At 38.2% G+C, this 8,879-nt stretch overlaps 1 long non-coding RNA gene across 3 annotated transcripts in view; it reads left to right on the top strand.

Annotated features, from left to right (window-relative positions):
- The first annotated feature begins 3,447 nt into the window (after window positions 1-3,447).
- The window catches only part of LOC144244897 (uncharacterized), a 52,061-nt gene continuing 46,629 nt past the window's right edge, over window positions 3,448-8,879 (top strand). For 2 of the 3 annotated variants that reach the window (XR_013339105.1, XR_013339104.1), the window contains exon 1: window positions 3,475-3,682. This is a non-coding gene — a long non-coding RNA (uncharacterized LOC144244897). Of the gene's footprint in view, window positions 3,683-8,879 lie in introns of all 3 variants that reach the window. The other variant, XR_013339106.1, reaches the window with a different exon arrangement.

The following is an 8,879-nucleotide window of genomic DNA, read 5'->3' as shown; positions in this document are numbered from 1 at the left end:
TTTTCAGGAGTGTTTTAAGACTGTATTTGCTGAGGATACATTCCTGAGGATAATGAGAAATAGAGGCATGGTGAAAAAGAGACTGACTATACACTGATCTTTCTAGGTATCATAAGAAGTTAAAAAAAAGAGAGAAAAAAATAGCAAAATCTGAGGTCTAGTAAAAACTTCACTTATTTTGCACTAATATCCATCTTTTTAAAAGGTGACAGTGATTCATTAATGACGTATATCGTTTGAGTTCCCCCTGCCCCCACCCAGCCCAGACAGCATGTCAGAAACCTATGCCAGTGTGTCTACTCTTCCAGCTGTCCTTACTAGTAGGAGTCTAAACTTTTTAGAAGTTTCAGAGCTATTGGTGGCCTGTCCCCTCTTCCGATTTAGGGACTGGAGCAGAATGAAAGTTTCTAATTGCTAAAGGAAGCTCTTTAGTCTGGGGTTCAACATTTAAAACTAGCCCCTTGCGGGCTCCCAGGCCCCTCACTTTCCCATCTGATGGAATGCTCCAGTGCTGAGAATCATCAAAGTTAAATAATTTAGCCGAAGTCTCCCTTTGGCCTGATAGCAGACAGCTACAACATACAAAGATACATTTTGAGTGGTTGTACAGATTAAGGACTCAATTTTTTCCTAAATGATAAACTGACATGGTGATAGATATAAAACAATGCACAAGGCCTTACTGTGTTTGATTAACCTTGACTGTGTGGATGCTTTTGTAGTTCAGGCAGCGATTTGAACACACTTGTAATTTCACAACCTCACCAAAAAAACCAAAATCAAAACGAACAAACAAAAAACACTCCAAACCATTAATCTTTTAACATTTTATAAAGTAGGAACTTAGTATATAGTTACTGATAATGAAGGGACATATGTAGGCTGACATCATTTATTGATTCTTTATTTCACACTTGAGTTCTGTGGACAAGTACTTATAAATAACATCCTGGGAGTACTTCTTTTCTCACCTGTCATATTTCTTAGAATAAATTCATGAAACTATATGCCACAGAGACTCAAAAGGCAAGTAGCTAATAGTTTTGAAGACGTTGAAGGCTGAATTCTGGCTTTCCCTCTTATTAGCTGTGCAACTTTGTTTAAGTCACTTAACCTCTCTAAGCTCAACTTCTTGAGGTCAAAAATGGATATAATGCCATTTCATCCTAGGGTGCTATGTTACATGCAGTATGCTTAGGCCAGTTGTGGGCACACAGGAAAACACTTGCTAGCATAGCTACTATTCCTAGAAATAGAATCACTGGGTTAAGGGTATGTATATTAAAAAGTTGATACAAATTGCCAACTTCATCTTAAATTTTGATTAGAAAGCTGGGGGACTCATTAGTGAGCATACGAAAATAGGAATGTTCATGAGTGTAAAAATCTACCCTCAGGGTGACCTGTTTGTTTCATAACTGTTCTTTCTTCTGACGACAGCACCATGATTTTCCTTTGGAAATCACATTTTGTCCATTGCTAAAGGAAGAGACAAACATTAGACTCCCAAGATTCTAATTAACGTTGATGTGGATTTCTCCATATCATTGGGGCTGACCAGATCCTCTGGCCTCAGCAGGGAGAAGGGATTCCCTGGCACAGTGATTGGTTCAGTAATGGGCACATGACTTGAGCTGGGCCAATAAGAACCCAACCTAGGATGTTTATTGATATCCGGAAAATGACACCATCTTTTTGCTTGTCTTGCTGGGCCTGAGCTGCTGGTGACTATCTTTTCTCCTATGTAGAAAGAATCTTCATGGAGAAATGCAGAACTGAGATATGGAGAGGTGTCCTACTGACCATATTTGCACACTTGCATGTAGCCATGGCTGGACTTTGGGGTTACATGAGTCAATATATTCCCTTTATCGCTCAAATCATTTTGTGTTGGAGTCTTATTGAGAGGTGACTAAGCTTGTCAGTTCATGTTATGTTCCTCAAGGTCATATCCTATGTAAGAAATAAGCAGAGTTTTCATCGCATTAAATGTCAGAAACATTTTTGTTTCAGGACATTTCTGAATGATGGTATGTCACAAGTCAATACAGTTTACTCACTGTCTGTGTAATGTTGTCATTGGTTTAAGACCTACCTTGAACGGATGTAGGTTTCCTTCAGAAGCATGATTGAAACCATGCAAACATCTTCATCATCTGTTAACTGGCCATGGTGCTATGAGTTTATGTACGTGTCTGTGAAGGTAAATATAGGAAATTGGGGGAAAAAAGCTGAATGAGCTGTTAAAATGAAAATCTGCAAACTATATCTGTATTAATTTCTGAGACTTCTTCTCTATAGATTTGGGTTACGAAACATTTGCACCGTTTGTAATTGACTTTTTCCTTTGTCCACAGTGAGTATACAGAGGCTGAAATGAGGGTTTGTGTTGAGGAGTCATAGAAAGTAAAGACAAAACAGGCCAGATTTAGGAGGGCTTTGAGCACTGGTCCAAGGCATTGTACTTCATTCTTTGTGGAATAAGGAGCCCTTAAATATCTTGAATGAGAAAGTTTCTAGAAGATTAATAGGGCAATAATATGTAGATGAAGGTAGAGAAAAAGAGACAGGAGGCAAGGGAAGAAATGACTGGACTAGTTCAGTAATTCAGGTTGATATAAAAATAGTGGGGCAATGAGAGTGGAAAGAAAATGATTCATGGGAGAGACATGGAGAAGCAGCAGCAAGACTTGGTTACCCCAAGAATAAGGGGCAGCAGAGGGAGAAGAATATACAGTAAGTATATTACTAGCTGCTGGTTTTTTTTAAGTTAGTTTGGGGAACTAGATGGCTCAGTGGAGGAGCTGTGGGGAAGATAATGAGTTTGGTTTTATCTGAACCCTTTTCTATTTGGATTTCAGCTCTTGAAGTTGAATGTAGAATGTAGAATGGGAGGTAACTATGGGGTATTCCTGGAACTGAAAACGGCTCTCCCGGAGCTATACTTAGAAGTATGCAAAATAATTTTAAGAGCAGTAATCTTTATCTATAACCTGTGAAAGTATTATGTTCTCTAAAGAAAGGACAGCTCATTAGAAAGGAGGTCTTGTTTGGTAATGAAGTAAACACAATGGTGAGCCATAGAGACAAAGTTAGAAAGTGCCCAAAACACATTGTTTGGTGTGGCCTAAGGCCTTATGAGGGAGGCTAGTGTGGTTAGCAGATATGACCTAGTGTGATGATGAATGGAGGTAACAGGCTATTTTAACTTTTTGCCACTTTGTAGTTTATTCTAATTTTATGCTTACCAAATCAATCTTCTAATTATAATTTGGCTCCCCATATGGCTTCTATGCTGGAAGAAAAATTCCTGTGACTAGCAGATCCCTTTTCATTGTCTGTCATTAAATTGGTGTTCTGGGTAAGAAGCACACATGTCGCTTATGAGCTTCCACAGTGTTGAGTCATCATCCTCATGATCTGTCCAACCCCGGGGCACAGGCCAGACTGGGTTTCCCATCTGTAAGGCTGCGGTCCAGTCTCTTCCTGGTGGTGACCCACCAGCTCAAGGCCTCATGCTGGGTAAGCAGCTGACCTTCCCTCTGGTATATTCTGACTTTCCCATGATCTCTTCTCCTCAAGTGTGTGTACTTCCTGACTCAGAACACACCAGGCAACAGGAATCAGGAAATCAACAACAAAGCCTCCAATCTGCTAGAGGAACTGTCACAGGCTGTGAGAGGTAATACCTGGGATATTTTTCTACCTGGGGAACTCTAAGTCACCATCCACATCTTATTTACTTTGTTAGTTTTTGCATGTGTGTGTGGTGTGTGTGAGAGAGAGATCATAAAAGTTACTCTTAATCATTATAGGAAAAAATAACAAGAAAACAAAAATAAATAAAAACAAGTTAATGCCCTTGCTTAGAGGCAACCCATTTGCATTTCTGCCTGTTTCCTTCTAGGCAATTTCAATTTTACTTTTAACTTATACATAATTTTAAAAGCTTCATTATGTGGTTCCCAGTTCCACTGTAGATTAGAAATAGCAATTTGGAGAAAGGGACAAGAAAGAAAAGTCATAAAAAGTTGATACAATTTGTTAAAGTGCATAGTGCTCTGGACTCATTTAATTGGCCACAGCCAGGCACAGCTCAGTAACTACTGGGGTCAGTCACTGCATTGTAACTGGTACAATAGTATATTTACAGAAAACAAAAACAAAAAACAAAACCCAAAACACCTCAGTAATACATTTACATCATGATGACCTCAAATCATCATTAAATGCTTAAATTGTGTTTTGCATACTTCTGTTAAAAGTCAGAGATATAAAGAATAGACTCTTGAACCATATCATTTAAACTGGTTAATATACACAAGGAGTGAAGTGAACCCTTAACTATTTACAAACTTAACTCTATAGAACTCTTCTTTTTCCCTGGGTTCCAAATACATAGACAAGATGTAGCTAAAACTATTGTTTGCCTTTCTGGCATTCATTCCACCCTGTCCCATTTTGTAGCAGCAGCCATGCTCTTGGTGGGATCGGCCTCACCTCTTACTTCTGAGAAGGACTCTGCTTGGTCTAAGTTAATCATGATGATCACATCCTCTTGCACCCAAAACTGATTCAGGAATAAGCCTGGACCTGTGGTCTTAATTAATGGCTCAAAGCATTTTTCTAGCCACAGTGACCATACAGAGGTAGGTGCTGACCCCAATTCATTAGTCAGAATATAGCCCTTAACTTCTGTTCAATGGCTGTGGAAGACAGGCCCTCTTTTTCTGTAATCTGAGATTTCAGAGTCCTGAAACTGCTGCAACCATTTTGTTACCATGAGGAAGCTCATCTGAGGATTTTTCTTTTTAAGGCACCAGAAGAGATGATTTATTGTATATATGTTACACTTGGCCACAACTGAGAACACAACTAGTCCAGAATGTTACAGGTCCAGGGCAAAAGACCAAAAGGGCCTTGTTTGGTATAAGAAAGATGGGTTTCTCAGTGGTGGTTGTGGTGACTGGATGGTGATGGAAGTTCTAGATCCACTGGACAAGTTCAGATGGTAGCATGCAGTCTAACAACTTGTACCAGTGTCCCTGGTCTCCACCTTTCTTCATTTTTGCATTTGTCATCTTTATGGGTACAGAGAAGAATCTAGAATCCTGAAATTTTCTGTATACCTGGGCTTAAGTCAATAATTTTCATGTATGTTTAGGCTACTTTGATTTGTGTGTCTTGTTACTTGTGATAAAACTTATAATTGGTTTGGAGGCAATGTTAAGGCCATCAACATATAAATACCCAGAAATCTTGTTATGGGTATGAATCCAAAGTTCAAGACACCACTCAGGGCTGGGCTTGCGCCACAAGTAAGGAGATGATAGATATCCCACAGGAGTTGCTCAATAAGTAAATAGTGGTTGAGTGTTATTGGAGTAGTCAGAATAGGTCAGGACTCACTAGGAAAAAGGACAGAGAGTAGAAGTTCATACGAACTGAAGACCAAAACTTCAGTTAGTATGAGGAGAAGAAATCAGAATTAATGAAGAAGCTTCTGGAGAGAAAAGGGGAGAGGCAGCATGTTGTCACATCATTGTGTCTAATGAGAAAAAACCTTACGTGAAGAGCTGGCAATCTACAATGTCAAATGTTTCAGAGACACAAAGATAAACAGTGGACTATGAACTTGGTAATTTGGGGGTAATTGATGATTTGATGAGATGTACAGAAACAGATCGTAAGTAACTTTGAATTTTATTAGATTTGGGATAATTACAGGGTAAATACAGTTTGCCAGAGACCCTGGCCTGGCAAAGTATAATCATAGTGACAGATACAGAATGGGTTTTCTCTGATTCTGCTTTTATTTACTCTGTAGAACAATTCAGAGATTTAAAAATCCTTTACACATTCCTGGAGGACTCCAAGATGTTTCCTGTGTTGATTAGAAACCACTAGTTGACAAGTGATGTCCACCAGTTTCCTCCTCTCCTCTTCTGGCTCTCTGGGAGACAGGTTATGTTAGCAAAGGCACAGAGCATTGCAGAGAAGTCTAAGACACTGGCTAGTCACCAACCACTTTCCACAGCTTGTAACATTCATCCTGGGAATTCCACCACCATCAAGGCATCACTAGTCCTCAGCCCTGGAGCTTAGAAATCTTATTTTGCCAGCATACAGAGATAGCACCATCTCTTTAGGTGGCCTAGCATTGACCAGGCTCTCAGAGAATTGTCTCCTATGGACAAATTTGTTGCATTTTAGAGAACATTATAACCAAATGCCTGAATTGGTAGACTATTGGTAAGCAGTGGATCCAAATATTAAGAGTGATTCAAGAAGTGTGCCCCAGTTAGGATAGATTGAGGTACTCTAAGGATAATGTTGCCAAGAAATTGAAAATGTTACTGTTCAGTCAGAATTTCTTTTTCTGTAGATAACACTTGCATAGTTATTTGTAAACATTTTCTTCCTCTGGGATCCTCCTTCTTCCCCTTCTTATGTGGCTGATCATCTTCTCTATTCATATGGTTTTCCTTTCAAACATGAGTCCAATATACTTCATTAGGATTCTACTTACAATCAAATGCCAATTCTTCCTCCCTCAGACTTCTGGAATTTTAAGCGTTCACAAATATTCCCTTCATATATTTTTAAAGGCAACCTTTGGAGTTTATTTCTAGATATGAAAGCATATGTCCAGTGGGGTAGATATTTTCTAGTTCATCCATCCATCCATCCATCCATCCATCCATCCATCCATCCATCCATCCGTTATTCATTTATACATACCATAAATATTCAATGTATAACTACTGTTTCAGGTACTGTGTTAGATGCTGCTTTCTGATGATGAGACCCTGGGTGTGATGCTATTTCCTATTTCCTGTTGTTGCTAAAGCAAGAAACACCACTGCCTCTGGCAGTGTCCATGGTGTCCACAGTATCCATCAATAATGGTCATTTTTACTAGTTGATGACTATATGAAATTTCCTTGTTGATGCCCCCACAGCCTTAGTAGCTAGTACTGCCTAGTAGTAGAGACTGCAAGATGTGGTAGTGAAGCAGCTGAGTCTGTCCCTAAATCTGGGCCCAGGGCACTTAGGACTGTGAAAGCTGCATAATCTGTACTGAGAGTGCCATCTTCTGATGCTGCTAAGGCTGATGGCTTCAATGCCAGCCACTGCTCTTCTAACCCTCTGTCTGTTTTAGCATTTCTCATTCTTTCAACCACCCAGCTTTACTGAGATATAACTAACATATAACATTGTGTAAGTTTAAGGTGTCTAATGCGATGATTTGATAGACATATATATTGTGGAATGTTTATGACAGGAAGGTTAGTTAACACATCCTTCACCTCACATAACTACCATTTTGTTGTTGCTCTTATTGTGAGAACATTTAAAATCTACTCGGATAGCCATTTTCAAGTATCCAATACTTGGAGCAGATAGTTAACTATAGTCACCATGCCATACATTAGATCTCCAGAATGAATTCCTCTTTGTAACTGGAAGCTTGCACTCTTTAACAAACATCTCCTCATTTCTCTCATCTTTCACTCATCCCTGGGAACTGCTGTTCTACTCTTTATTTCAGCTTTTTTAGATCACATAGATATATGAGCTCATACAGTATTTGTTTATCTCTGTCTGACAAATTTTACTTAGCATAATTCTCTTTAAGATTCATATTGTTGTAAATGGCAGGATTTCCTTCTTTTATATGGCTGAATATGCACTTTATTGTGTATATATCTTTATCCATTCTTCCATTGATGGACACTTCGGTTGTAGCCATGTCTTGACTATTATGAATAATGCTATAATGAACCTGGAAATGAAGTTAACTCTTTGAGATAGTGATTTCATTTCCTTTGGGTATATATTCAGAAATGAAATTGTGGATCATATGGTATATCTACTTTCAATTTTCTGAGGAACTTCCATACTGTTTTCCAGGGTGGCTGTACCGATAGGACACAAGGGTTCTTTTTTAAAGGTCCTCACCAACACATGCTATCTCTTATTTTTTGTTTGTTTTGTTTTTTGTAATAGTCACTCTAACAGGTGTGAGGTAATGTAATATCTCACTGTGGTTTTGATTTGCATTTCTCTGATCATTAGTGATGTTGAACATCTTTTCATGTATCTGATGGCATTTGGATTTCTTTTTTTAAATGTCTATTCATTCCTTTGGCCTTTATAAATTGGATTATTTACTTATTTATTTTTGCTATTGAGTTGTATGAGTCCCATATATATTTTGGATATTAACTCTTTGTTACATACATGGTTTGTAAATATTTTCTCCCAATCCATAGGTTGTTTTTTCATTATGTTGATTGTTTCTTTGACTATGCAGAGCTTTTGAGTTTGACGTAATTGTTAATTCTTGCTTTTGGAGTTACGTCCTAAAAATATTTGCCAAGATCAACGTCTTAGAGTTTCTTCCCCCATATTTTCTTCTAGGAGTTTCATAGCTTCAGGTTTTAGAGTTAAGTCCCCCCTCCATTTTTAGTTAATTTTTGTGAAAGGTTTTAAGATAGGAGTCTAATTTCATTCTTCTGCATATAAATATCTAGTTTTCTTAATACCTTTTATTGAAGAGACTATCCTTTCTCCACTGAGTATTTCAAATATTAGTTGGCTGCATGCACATGGGTTTATTTCTTGGCACTCCAATCTGTGCCACTGGCTTATGTATCTCTTTTTATGCCAGTATCATATTGTTTTGATTACCATCGCTTTGTAATATAGTTTGAAATTAGGAGGTGTGATGCTTTCATGCTTGTTCTTTCTCAAGACTTTTTTTGGATACTTGGGTCTATTGAAGCATCATTTAAATTTTAGGATTATTTTTTCTATTTTCCATTGAAATTCTAAAAGGGATTGCATTGAATCTGTAGATTGCTTTGGATAGCATG

Source organism: Crocuta crocuta, unplaced genomic scaffold, assembly GCF_008692635.1.
Source record: "Crocuta crocuta isolate KB4526 unplaced genomic scaffold, BGI_CrCroc_1.0 scaffold38, whole genome shotgun sequence".
Lineage (NCBI taxonomy): Eukaryota > Metazoa > Chordata > Mammalia > Carnivora > Hyaenidae > Crocuta > Crocuta crocuta.
This window is presented reverse-complemented; position numbering and strand designations above follow the sequence as displayed.